The sequence below is a fragment of the Coregonus clupeaformis genome, chromosome 30 (assembly GCF_020615455.1).
Source record: "Coregonus clupeaformis isolate EN_2021a chromosome 30, ASM2061545v1, whole genome shotgun sequence".
NCBI lineage: Eukaryota > Metazoa > Chordata > Actinopteri > Salmoniformes > Salmonidae > Coregonus > Coregonus clupeaformis.
In genome coordinates this window covers 20,157,669-20,170,933 of record NC_059221.1, presented here as the reverse complement: position 1 = coordinate 20,170,933, position 13,265 = coordinate 20,157,669, and the positions used below count along the sequence as shown (strand labels likewise).

General features: G+C 42.3%; 1 protein-coding gene across 4 annotated transcripts in view; it reads left to right on the top strand.

The window, feature by feature from the left end:
- The first annotated feature begins 930 nt into the window (after positions 1–930).
- LOC121545683 (DNA (cytosine-5)-methyltransferase 3A) overlaps positions 931–13,265 on the top strand; it is a 47,687-nt gene continuing 35,352 nt past the window's right edge. For all 4 annotated transcript variants that reach the window (XM_041856435.1, XM_041856433.1, XM_041856434.1 and 1 more), the window contains exon 1: positions 931–1,011. The gene's annotated coding sequence lies outside the window, so the exon portion shown is untranslated. The remainder of the gene's footprint in view (positions 1,012–13,265) is intronic.

The following is a 13,265-nucleotide window of genomic DNA, read 5'->3' as shown; positions in this document are numbered from 1 at the left end:
TTAGGCCTATATTAAAACATTATTAGGTTACGTAGGCTTAATTACATATGAGGAACGTCTAAGAATGTTGAAGGCAAAAAACTATCAAACGACAACTTTGTTGCAACAAAAGTATCAGTTTACCAGCGGTAATCACTAGTTATCACAGCCTTAAAGTCATAACCCCCCGCTCATTTCTACAATTTATGTTCTTAAAATGTGATTTGAAACCTAACCCTAACCTTAACCACACTGCTAACCCTAACCTTAAATTAAGACCAAAAATCTATTTTGTTGTGGCTGTGGTAACTAGTGGACACCGTTTACTGCGGAATAATCTCATGACTACTTCACCAAACATTTCGTGGTTGTCTGGTCTAATGTTAGGCTATATGTATATAGTCCCGTGTAGCTCAGTTGGTAGAGCATGGCTCTTGCAACGCCAGGGTTGTGGGTTCAATTCACACGGGGGACCAGTATGAAAATGTATGCACTCACTCTGGATAAGAGCGTCTGCTAAATGACTAAAATGTTGGCCTTGGGTTAGATGATATCCATATGTTCAGAAGGTTTTTCAGTTGGCCAACTTGGTGAAGAACTCTTGGCCCCACTACTGCCCGTAAAGTTCGAGACGATCAATCGAGGTCGACATTACACACAAGCGTTTTACAGTGTGTTTCCATAAATCGTCGAGCAATCACCATATTCGAAATGGGAATAAAATATAATTGTATAATCTTACACAATTTCAACATCTGGGCCGTAACATTTTTCTTACTCTAGCGCTACCATTATATGAATAGCCATGGGACGTCCCCTTTTCGTACAGTCCGCCAATCCCGAACAAGAATAGCCAGGTTGGAGAGACGTCATTGGAGAGTATCGAGAAAGAAGCCTGCTCCTTTTCGTACAGTCCGCCAATCCCGAACAAGAATGGCCAGGTTGGAGAGACGTCATTGTAGAGTATCGAGAAAGAAGCCTGTGATTCTCAAACCGGGTGGCAGAGTCTACCCGGAGGAAGGGACGACGAAGGTAGGTGACCCTTGATTCATATTTTAAAGCCACTGGTTATCATTCTCCATCGTGCACCAAGAGAAGCAGGGTGACGCTATGATTGTGCGTTTATTTTGTATAGCCTACATTGTGTAGTGGTCTACAACTACATGGAGCCTAATGCACAAAAGCACAAAGACTGGTTGCCACAAAAGACAAGGCAAGAGCTTAGGAACCGGCATGCTTACTCCTGTTCCTGTACTGTATTTGATCAAACAATGTCAGTAGAAATAATGCTCCCTGTCTTTTATAATCAATCTACAGTATTTGTTTACATATACATTTGGGGACATTAGAGATGGCAATGCTGAATAACAAGATTAGATTAACAATGTTGTTTGTCAACAACATCTACAGTAGCCTATAGTGTCGTGATGTTTTAGATTACCCACCAGTATAAAGGCAACAGCTTTATTGACAATAAAGTCTAGACTACAGTATAACCATATTCTGAGCTCCAGTGTGCATGTCAGGCAATTTGTTACAATGTAGAAAACGGGATAGATGCCGTATTCAAGTCAAGATACTTTTAGTTTACTTTGTGGTTGGCCTACTGCGACTGTCACACTGCCAGGACATGCAACATTTGACCTAACTTGTATCGGAGAAAAGATAAAGGAAAGACTGACTGCTCTGCTCTTCTTTGCAAGGAACATTCGCGGCAAAAATTACCCCGCGAGATTTCTTCATACACATTGGAAAAGGGGAGGAGAAAACTAGGAGAAAATGAGACCAGCGTGTCGAAGTCGGAACTGACGGAGAAAGGAAAAGCACTGTGGTTTGCACATTTTGCAAACGCGTTTGGCAGCAATATTATCAGCCATGGATTCGATTAATTCACTTCGCCTATGTATCACCCATATAGTTATACAACAATTAAACCTAATAAACGACCGGTTGCATTATCACAGCAGTTTCCCTTTTCCGAGTCCTTCAGTCTTATGATGAACCCGGTCTGTTTTATATTGTAGTACCAGTAGGGCTTTATTAAGGATATCCTAATATTACTGAAATAAGTGTGTGAAATAGTAGGATTGATTTGACGAAGAACTGTCCTTTGACTATTGCCACACAGCAGCAAAAAGTAAATCAGTCCTTTCTCGGTAGAACAAAAGATTGAGCGACCTCATCCATTGGTCGGTTTTATACCCCAATACCCCCTGCTGCCCCCTGAAGGGGACCGGGGTTGGTTTAATAATGGGATGGGTAGGCTAATTCCTACACTCCGGTGACTTTTCTGTCCCCAGAAAAGATAATATCTTATTTAGTGTAACATTTACATTCCAAAGGGCTTTAAATATAAAGGTAGGTGTCCTTTACCATAAAAACACAAAGATATGGATTTCAAAGTAAACATGTTCCAGGGTGCTATTCATCAACTTCTATGAGAACTATTAACCATTAAATAATAAAATATTAAAGATCTTTCTTCATTATTTCATAATCCTACTTAATTCTCTGTTTAAAAAGTGTTTTCATGATTATTGTATTAAGATTTTCTGTGTTTCCCTGATTTCACTTTCCACCCTGTTAGTTTGTAGTAATTTCCCTTGAAAAAAACAGCCCCTTCCCACAATGACATTACATTCAAGAAGTGTCATAATCTTTGGGGTGGTAAAACAACAGCTAAATAAATGTATCCTCCTGAGACCCGAAAATAAAAGTTAGGGATGTTGTATATTTTTTTACAAAAGTGTTTGGGGGTGAAAAAATATATTGTTATTGATCTTTTATTGTATGTGCAAAATTGTCCTCTGTAGTGGTCATTAGGACGTAAATATGAAAAAAAATAACATTACAGTCAATGGGTACAGTAGGTGAGAAACATAGTCGCGGCATCCAGGTGTCCACTACATAGAACTATTCTTAATAAGCTCTTATTTAGCTCTTATTTAATGTCAAAATGTATTACACAGTCCTGACAACTCACTTAACTATTCCTGAGATATTCACTTACTAGAAACAATTTGAATATCAAACTCACAAAAATGATAATTAGTAAGTACACACCCTCCTTTAAAATGTCCATAAAATGTGCACATTTTGATGTCAGCCATTTTTTTAAGAACCAGGAAGATAAAGTTGTCAAAGTCACACTCCCAACATGTGATATAATTGAAATGCCCAGAATATCATCTCAAAGGGACAACAGAACTTAATACAGCGGCTTGAATGGCCTCAGAGATACGGACCAAGAACTGATGTCCACTAGAGAGGACAAAAATGAATTGCTGGGTCCCAGGAGGATAAACACTATTTTTTTCCCATGTTTCATGATGTTAGTCTGTTTGTCTCACTCATACATTTCCACCCTGTTAGGCTAAATTATAGAGAAAGTTAATACCATTTCTAAATGTTTAAATACATTTGATATACAAGAGAGATTTAAGTAGGATTATGAAATAATGAAGAAAGATCTTGAATATTTTATTATTTAATGGCTTATAGTTCTCATTATGTTAGCTCAATCGCACAGAGCTATGGCTAATTTAGGCTCCACATTTCCACCCTGTTAGGATTATGCACCTAACAGGGTGAACATTCTGTTAGAAAAGATAGTAAATATATGACTAATGTCAATATTTGTTTATATTTGCATAATATATTTATATTTTATGATACAATACACTTTCTTGTCTATTTACATGACAAGATGGCGCCGATAGACATGGCAGCTTTGTTTCTAGCTCCTAAGCAACTTTGCAGTATTTTGTTATTTTTTGTGTGTTATTTCTTACATTATTAGCACAGAACGTTTTTTGCATTATAACATAGAGCCGGAAATAAATTGTGGATATCATAGCGGTGGTAACTCAGAAATACGACTTTCCCGAATTGGATCCTTTGTTCATCTGCTAAATGACTAAAATGTAAAATGTACCCCCAAAGCAATTTAACTAATCCCTGAGGCTGCTCCAAGATGCCACCGGCGGAGGAGAGGTATTCGGAGTGGACTTCTTGTCCGACTCAGGAGGCGTGCACACCATGCTGGTGACACTGTCTGTGATTTATTTAGAATTCAAGGCACACTTAACCAGCATGGCTACCACAGTATTCTGCAGCGATACGCCATCTCATCTGGTTTGGGGCTATCATTTGTTTTTCAACAGGACAATGACCCAACACACCTCCAGGCTGTGTAAGGGCTATTTTACCAAGAAGGAGAGTGATGGAGTGCTGCATCAGATGACCTGGCCTCCACAATCCCCCGACCTCAACCCAATTGATATGGTTTGGGATGAGTCAGACCGCAGAGTGGAGGAAAAGCAGCCAACAAGTGCTCAGCATATGTGGGAACTCCTTCAAGACTGTTGGAAAAGCATTCCAGGTGAAGCTGGTTGAGAGAATGCCAAGAGTGTGCAAAGCTGTCATCAAGGCAAAGGGTGGCTACTTTGAAGAATCTCAAATATAACATCTATTTTGATTTGTTTAACACTTTTTTGGTTACTACACTATTCCATGTGCGTTATTTCATAATTTTGATGTCTTCACTATTATTCTACAATGTAGAAAATAGTAAAAATAAAGAAAAACCATGGAATGACTATACTGTATTTATACCCCGGACTCCGACATTGCTCGTCCTAATAATATATATTTCTTAATTCTATTCTTATACTTTTAGATTTGTGTGTATTGTTAGATATTACTGCACTGTTGGAGCTAGGAACACATCTGCAAAAAATTTGTATGCGGACAATAACATTTGTTTTGATTTGACATGGAAATTCATTTCATGACGTCAGCATAAAAATACACAAACACAACACAATATATTACATGCAGTACAGAAGTCACAGACTTACATTTTCACAGTCCGCCTGAGGATAATTCAAAAAAATAAATACCGGAAAAGTGGTGTGTGCAAATGTATTCACTCCATTTGCTATGAAGCCCCTAAATAAGATCTGGTGCAACCAATTACGTTCAGAAGTCACATAATTAGTTAAATAAAGTCCACCTGTGTGCAATCTAAGTGTCACATGATCTGTCACATGATCTCAGTATATATATAGACCTGTTCTGAAAGGCCCCAGAGTCTGCAACACCACTAAGCAAGGGGCACCACCAAGCAAGCAGCACCATGAAGACCAAGGAGCTCTCCAAACAAGTCATGACAAAGTTGTGGAGAAGTACAGATCAGGGTTGGGTTATAAAAAAAATATCAGAAACTTTGAACATCCCACGGAGCACCATTAAATCCATTATAAAAAAATGGAAAGAATATGGCACCACAACAAACCTGCCAAGAGAGGGCCGCCCACCAAAACTCACAGACCTGGCAAGGAGGGCATTAATCAGAGAGGCAACAAAGAGACCAAAGATAACCCTGAAGGAGCTGCAAAGCTCCACAGCGGAGATTGGAGTATCTGTCCATAGGAACACTTTAAGCCGTAAACGCCACAGACCTGGGCTTTACGGAAGATTGTCCAGAAAAAAGCCATTGCCTAAAGAAAAAAATAAGCAAACACGTTTGGTGTTCGCCAAAAGCCATGTGGGAGACTCCCCAAACATATGGAAGGTACTCTGGTCAGATGAGACTAAAATTGAGCTTTTTGGCCATCAAGGAAAACGCTATGTCTGGCGCAAACCCAACACCTCTCATCACCCCGAGAACATTTTTCATCGGCAGCGACTGGGAAACTGGTCAGAATTGAAGGAATGATGGATGGCGCTAAATACAGGGAAATTCTTGAGGGAAACCTGTTTCAGTCTTCCAGAGATTTGAGACTGGGACGGAGGTTCACCTTCCAGCAGGACAATGACCCTAAGCATACTGCTAAAGCAACACTTGAGTGGTTTAAGGGGAAACATTTAAATGTCTTGGAATGGCCGAGTCAAAGCCCAGACCTCAATCCAATTGAGAATCTGGGGTATGACTTAAAGATTACTTGAAGGAGCTGGAGCAGTTTTGCCTTGAAGAATGGGCAAAAATCCCAGTGGCTAGATGTGCGAAGCTTATAGAGACATACCCCAAGAGACTTGCAGCTGTAATTGCTGCAAAAGGTGGCTCTACAAAGTATTGACTTTGGGGGGATGAATAGTTATGCACGCTCAAGTTTTCTGTTTTTTTGTCTTATTTCTTGTTTGTTTGACAATAAAAAATATGTTGCATCTTCAAAGTGGTAGGCATGTTGTGTAAATCAAATGATACAAACCCCCCAAAAATCCATTTTAATTTCCAAGTAATTGTAATGAAATGTATATATAATTGTAATTAGTAATTGTAATGTAATTAGCTAGCAACAATATAAAGTGCCTTCAGAAAGTATTCACGCCCCTTAACTTTGTCACTGGCCTATAGACAATACCACAGAATGTCAAAGTGGAATTCTGTTTTTTGAAATTTTTACAAACTAATTAAAAATGAAAAGCTGAAATGTCTTGAGTTAATAGGTATTCAACCCTTTTGTTATGGCAAGCCTAAATATGTTCAGGAGCAAAACTTTGCTTAACAAGTCACATAATAAGTTGAATGGACTCATGTTGTGTGCAATAATAGTGCTTAACATGATTTTTGAATGACTTCCTCAACTCTGTTCCCTACACATTCAATTATCTGTAAGGCCCCTCAGTCAAACAGTGAATTTCAAGCACATATTCAAGCACAAAGACCAGGGAGGTTTTCCAATGCCTCGCAAAGAAGGGCACCTATTGGTAGATGGGTAAAAAAAAAAAAAAAAAAGACATTGAATGTCCTTTTGAGCTTGGTGACATTATTAATTACACTTTGGATGGTGTATTAATACATCCAGTCACTACAAATATACAGGAATCCTTCCTAACTCAGTTTCCGGAAAGGAAGGAAACCGCTCAGGGATTTCCCCATGAGGCCAATGGTGACTTTAAAACAGTTACAGAGTTTAATGGCTGTGATAGGAGAAAAGTGAGAACAGTATAGTTATTCCACAATACTAACCTAATTGACAGAGTAAAAAAAAAAGGAAGCCTGTACAGAATAAAAAATATTCCAAAACATGCATCCTGTTTGCAACAAAGCACTAAATTAATACTGCAAATAATGTGGCAAAGCAATACATTTTTTGTCCTGAATACAAGGTGTTATGTTTGGGGAAAATCCAATAAAACACATTACTGAGTATCACTCTCCATATTTTCAAGTATAGTTTGTAATCGTTACTCCTTTGAGGCGTACAATCACATATTTGTGATCATCGTTGAGTGGTCCCTGCAGTGTACCATCGCAAATATGTGATTGGAACAGTAGCAACAGAACGTAGGATGCAACAAACGCGTCTAAACAGCATTGCTGTCTGAAAAGCATCAAAACAATGTTTTCTATTGATGGGAAATAAAGGTTTTCACAACTTTATTCCTCAATTTCACCTTTTATTGTAAAAAATCAATGCGAACTTCATCATCCAAGCATCACACAGAACACATCCACTGCCAAACTCTTTCCGTAAACCAGTCTAAATAACAGGTTGCGCTGACTAAAAACTATATATAAGTTAGCGACCTAACAGCTAGACTTGTTTACAATGTACCACATCTCTGGTGAGCACAAGGGCGAAATGTAATATTGTTTAGAAAAGAAATGCGTGTCAGCTAAGCTAACAGCAGCTAAATTCTTTATGATGGCAGCCATGTTTGTTTATGTTTGACAAGCGAAAACTCCCTAATCCCAGAATGCTATTCATTATAAGATGCAAATAAACAAAGTCAAAGATGGCTGTGCCCATTACCTGAAAAATATTAACTTAGTTTGACCACTTTTCAGCATATTACAAATCTTCGATGTACTTGTTACAGTGAATACAAGAACAGGAGCACATGACTTGACAAGTCGTGTACAGTTTTTTACAAGTCACAAAGCAAATAAAATGTTATCACCTCACAGATCATCACCCCAAATACAAGCCTAATTGTATTGCGAAAGCTAAACAGGGATGAAACCATTTTGGGGGGGTTTATTTAATTTATGGGGGGTTTCCAAGCCCATGGCGGGTAGAAATGGGGGAAGGTATCATGGGGGCATATGATATTACTATGATGGGGGATTTATCAATAAATGGGGGGCGAACACAGGAGAAGTTTATAAGCTAAATAAAAATAAAACCCCTGAAAGGGGGGTCTGAGCTGGCAACCCTGAGGTACCAGAGTTACAATCTGAAACAACTGGGAACTCTGAAATCTCAGACTTCCGACTTCAGTGCGCTCAAGACAACTGGGAACTCTGAAAAAAAAAAAAAAAAAGTTAATCTAACTCGGAATTCCAATTTGGGAACTCAGGCCTTTTTCTATAGCTCCGACCTGAAGATCACTGACGTCATGATTTGACATAGTATTTTTCCGAGTTGTCTTGAAAGCACCATAAGTCAGTCGAGTGAACTATCCCTTCACCTAGTTTTGTTATAAAATCTTTGGTCTGACAGACGCTTACGTGACAACCAGAATGTATTGTATAATGTCAACAAACATGGCGCCACACATAGCTGGCAAATAGCTTAGCATTAGCTCATCATAATCAGTACAACCTTCAAAAAGTATTTTACACACATCATATGTGTCTATTACAATATATGCAAGAATCAGAATGCATGATTTGTCACCAGTACTTGAAAAGGTGAATAAAACAGTAAATACTTTTCTGCTCTATACATTCATACGGTATGCTACAGTAGAAACAACAACACGATATACAGAAAATAAGGCACTTACTTTGATAGGAATGCACACATGTCCAAAGTTATTATTTGTAAGGAAAACAACAATGAAGGCAATGCGGGCGCCAGACAGAAAAGGGGAAAAAAGTTAGTGCAAGGCCTGTTCTGACTAGAGATGCGCAAATGTCTTCATACTTGATCTGGGGAAACACTGGGGAAGTGCTTGGGCTCTCATCGAAGAGAGAAGTTTGTCTGGCTCAGTAAAGCCTCAAACATACATTGTCCGCAACAGTGAAATGGGCTACTTCTTATGTGAATTAATGAGTAGGCGAAACACACCTCAACTGTTGTTAGAAAATAAAACTTGTTAGAAAATAATTTGAAATTGACAAGTTGAAACATAGCCTATAGATAATTACGCGCATAAAAAAACTCACACTGGGGAAACTGTTAGAGATATTTGGAACAGGGGAGTTTTTCAGGATAAAAAAGAAACAGAATGGAGCTAAGCACAGGCAAAATCCTAGAGGAAAATCTGGTTCAGTCTGCTTTCCACCAGACACTAGGAGGTGAATTCACGTTTCAGCAGGACAATAACCTAAAACACAAAGCCAAATCTACACTGGATTTGCTTACCAAGAAGACAGTGAATTATCATGAGTGGCTGAGTTACAGTTTCGGCTTAAATCTACTTGAAAATCTATGGCAAGACCTGAAAATGATTTTCTAGCAATGATCAGCAACCAATTTGACAGAGTTTGAAGTATTTTTTAAAGAATAATGTTGCACAATCCAGGTGTGGAAAGCTCTTTGAGTAGGGGTAGTAGGCAACCCTCGTCCTGGAGTGCCACATGCACTTCATGTTTTTGATTGAATAATCAAACAGAACTGATCTGTAAGACAAGGTGTGTTGAATTTAGGCATTCACTGAACTGAACAATTTCAAAAAACATTTGTTCACTTTGTCATTATGGGGTATTGTGTGTAGATGGGTAAGAAAAATGTAATCCATTTTGAATTCAGGCTGTAACACAACAAAATGTGGAATAAGTCAAGGGGTATGAATACATTCTGAAGGCACTGTATATATTGTGATGTCACGAGAGGCTACACAGCTTTCAGCGGGATTGCTCAAGTAGTGCAAGGAGACCAGGTTCAACCAAAACAAGGATTTTATTAAAGGTCTTGGGAAACTAACGAAATTATAACACAATACTGTTCTCTGGTGGCTCTTAAGGGCTAACAGTTCAGGGATGTCTCTTCCACATCCAAAATCATACCTCTCCCTCGCCCAAATAACTTTTCCCCAGTCTTACTGTCTTCCACGTTGCAGCTAGTGGCCAACCCAGCAAAACGTCCTTCCAAATGTCCCACACGTATTTCCACAGGTGCATATATCCAAAGGTGAGTATTTCCCAAAGGTAAGTATCTCCAAATCCTTATATTCCTCATGGAAGTGGACGTGCAGCACTCTTGTCCTCCAGAGAGCCCAGCTTGGAGACCGTGTCTCTTCCCTTCAACAAACCTCCAGCTCATCAGCTCCTGATTGGTTTCAGCTGCGTGGGAAGATTGGCCATAGAGGGTTGGAGTTCCCGACCATACCAGCAGATGGAGCCATAGCTGTCTGGGTTTGCAGCCATCTCAGGGGGATGTAACGTCCCTCCAGGACACAGCCTCTCGTGACATCACACATCCCCCTCCTCGGGACCGACGTCCTCGTCGGGTAAAGGCAGCGAAGAAGGCATCACGCCGGGAGAGGGCGTCCGCATTGCCGTGGTGCTTGCCAGCCCTGTGGACAACAGAAAAGTTAAACGGTTGCAAGCTCAAAAACCATCTGGTTACTCTACTGTTTGATTCCTTGTTCTTGGCCATCCACTGCAGAGGGGCGTGATCAGATACCACCATGAAACGTCGGCCCAGGAGATAGAACCGAAGGGACTCCAGGGCCCAGACTACAGCCAGACATTCTTTCTCCACCGTTGAATAGTTCTTCTCTCTTGGAAGTAACTTTCTGCTTAGGTAGAGAATGGGATGTTCTTCACCGTCATGTGCCTGGGTGAGGACAGCCCCCAGACCCACCTCCGAAGCATCCGCTTGGACAATGAATTCCTTCTTGAAGTCTGGTGCCACCAGGATCGGACTGGAGCAGAGTGCTCGCTTCAGGTTGAGGAAAGCCGCCTCCGCCGCAGGGTTCCACTTCACCATTCGTGAGTGGCGTTTGGTCGTCAGCTCCGTCAACGGTGCAGCTATGGTAGCAAAATCTGCAATAAAGCGTCTATAGTAGCCAGCGAGGCCCAAAAATGACCTTACTTGCTTCTTGTTGATGGGCTGCGGCCAGTCCTGTATGGCCCGCAGTTTGGCTTCCTGTGGTTTGACCAACCCCCCGCCCAATGGTGTACCCCAGGTAGTTTGTCTCACTGAAGGCCACCTTGCACTTCTTCGGGTTTGCCGTGAGCCCTGCTTCCCTGAGCGAATCCAGCACCGCTTGTACCCGGGGTAGGTGGCTGGCCCAATCCTGACTTTGTATAACAACATCATCCAAATAAGCCGCTGCGTACCTCTTGTGGGGGCGCAAGGACTCGATCCATCAGGCGTTGGAACGTGGCAGGTGCCCCGTGGAGACCAAACGGAAGTCGGGTATACTGGTAGAGCCCCTCCGGGGTGGCAAAGGCTGTCTTCTCCTTAGACGCCGGGGTCAAGGGCACCTGCCAGTAGCCTTTTGTGAGATCAAGAGTGGTTAGGAAACGAGCATGCCCCAAGGAGTCTATTAAATCATCGACACGAGGCATTGGGTATGCATCAAATTCAGACACTTCATTCAACTTTCGATAGTCATTACAAAATCGTACTGAACCGTCTGGCTTGGGAACTAGTACGATGGGACTTGCCCAGGCACTGTGGGACTCTTCGATTACTCCCAACTCCCGCATCTTCCTTACCTCCTTCTGTATAACCACTTTACGAGCCTCTGGCACGCGGTACGGGCGCTGGTTTACCGTTCGGCCAGGCATGGTGCGGATCTCATGTTGGACCACCTCTGTGTGACCGGGAAGGGAGGAGAAGACATCCTGGTTCTGCTCCACGAGTTCCAGGGCCATCTGTCGTTGATGTGGGGACAGATTTGGACCCAGCTGAACCTCTTCTCGCGCCGGTTCCTGGGTCTCTGTGGGGGGTAGAGAGCTGAACAGCGCCTCTCTGGCGTGCCACTTCTTTAAAAGGTTAACATGATAAATCTGCTCAGTTTTCCTTTTATCTGGTTGCCTCACCTTGTAGTTTACTTCTCCCATGCGTTCAATGACCTCATATGGTCCTTGCCAGGTTGCCAGGAATTTGCACTCAACGGTTGGCACCAGGACCAGCACTCTGTCCCCCGGCTTAAACTCCCTGGGTTGAGCAGATCTGTTGTAGGAGGCTTGCTGTTGCCGCTGACTGGCCTCCAGGTGTTCCCGCATCATGGGATAGATGGCCTTCATTCTCTCCCTCATAGCCCCTACATGGTCGATCAGTGTCCGCTGTTGGCATGGCTGCTCCTCCCAGGCCTCCTTGGCGATGTCGAGCAGTCCTCTGGGTCTGTAGGAAAGCAAGAGCTCAAAGGGTGAAAAACCAGTAGAAGACTGAGGTACCTCTCTCACCGCAAATAATATGTATGGTAACAGCTGATCCCAGTTGCGCCCATCTTCCCCTACCGCTTTCCGCAGCATGGATTTTAGTGTTTTGTTAAAACGTTCGACTAGGCCATCTGTCTGGGGGTGGTAGACCGAGGTTCTCAGCTGTTTGATTTTCAGTAAAGCACAGAGTTCTTTCATCACCCTGGACATGAATGGCGTCCCTTGGTCCGTCAATATCTCTTTTGGGATTCCCAGACTAGTTGAGAGACGGAACAGCTCCTTGGCGATTTGTCTGGATGTAGCCTTCCTCAGCGGAATGGCCTCCGGGTACCGGGACGCATAGTCCAGAATGACCAGAATGTATTGATGTCCCCTGGCACTTTTCGGTAAGGGCCCGACTATGTCTAATCCAATCCTCTCAAAAGGAGTTTCGATAATGGGCAAGGGAATGAGCGGGTTTCTATATGTGGGCTTTGGCGCAACCTGCTGACACTCAGGGCAACTACGGCAGTAGTTCTCTATCTCTTTGTGTACTCCTGGCCAAAAGAAACGTTGCATGATTCTTTCCTTAGTCTTCTCTACCCCCAAGTGGGCCCCTAGCGGGTGTGTGTGGGCTAGGTTGAGTACTGTGGCCCGATAGGGCTGTGGCACGAGGAGCTGTTCATGCACTTCCTCATTTTTCTTGACTATCTGATATACTAACCCCCGGTTTACTGCGAAATGGGGGTAAGTAGGGGTTGTCTTATCACCTAACACTACACCTTCTAATACCTGCACATTTCTTAAGGCATTTGCAAGAGTAGGATCTTGTAATTGAGCCGTACCATACTGGCCTGTGAGAGGGGGAAGCTCTTGGGTGCCTGGGACGTCTTCTTCACTGGAGAACGGAGCACTTTCCTGGGCTGCGTTCTCTTCTCCCGTATCCGGACCAGTCTCGGTGTCGGTCTGGGCACCTGCCATCCCTATCAGAGCCCGGGCGGGAGTGAGTAACTCGGAG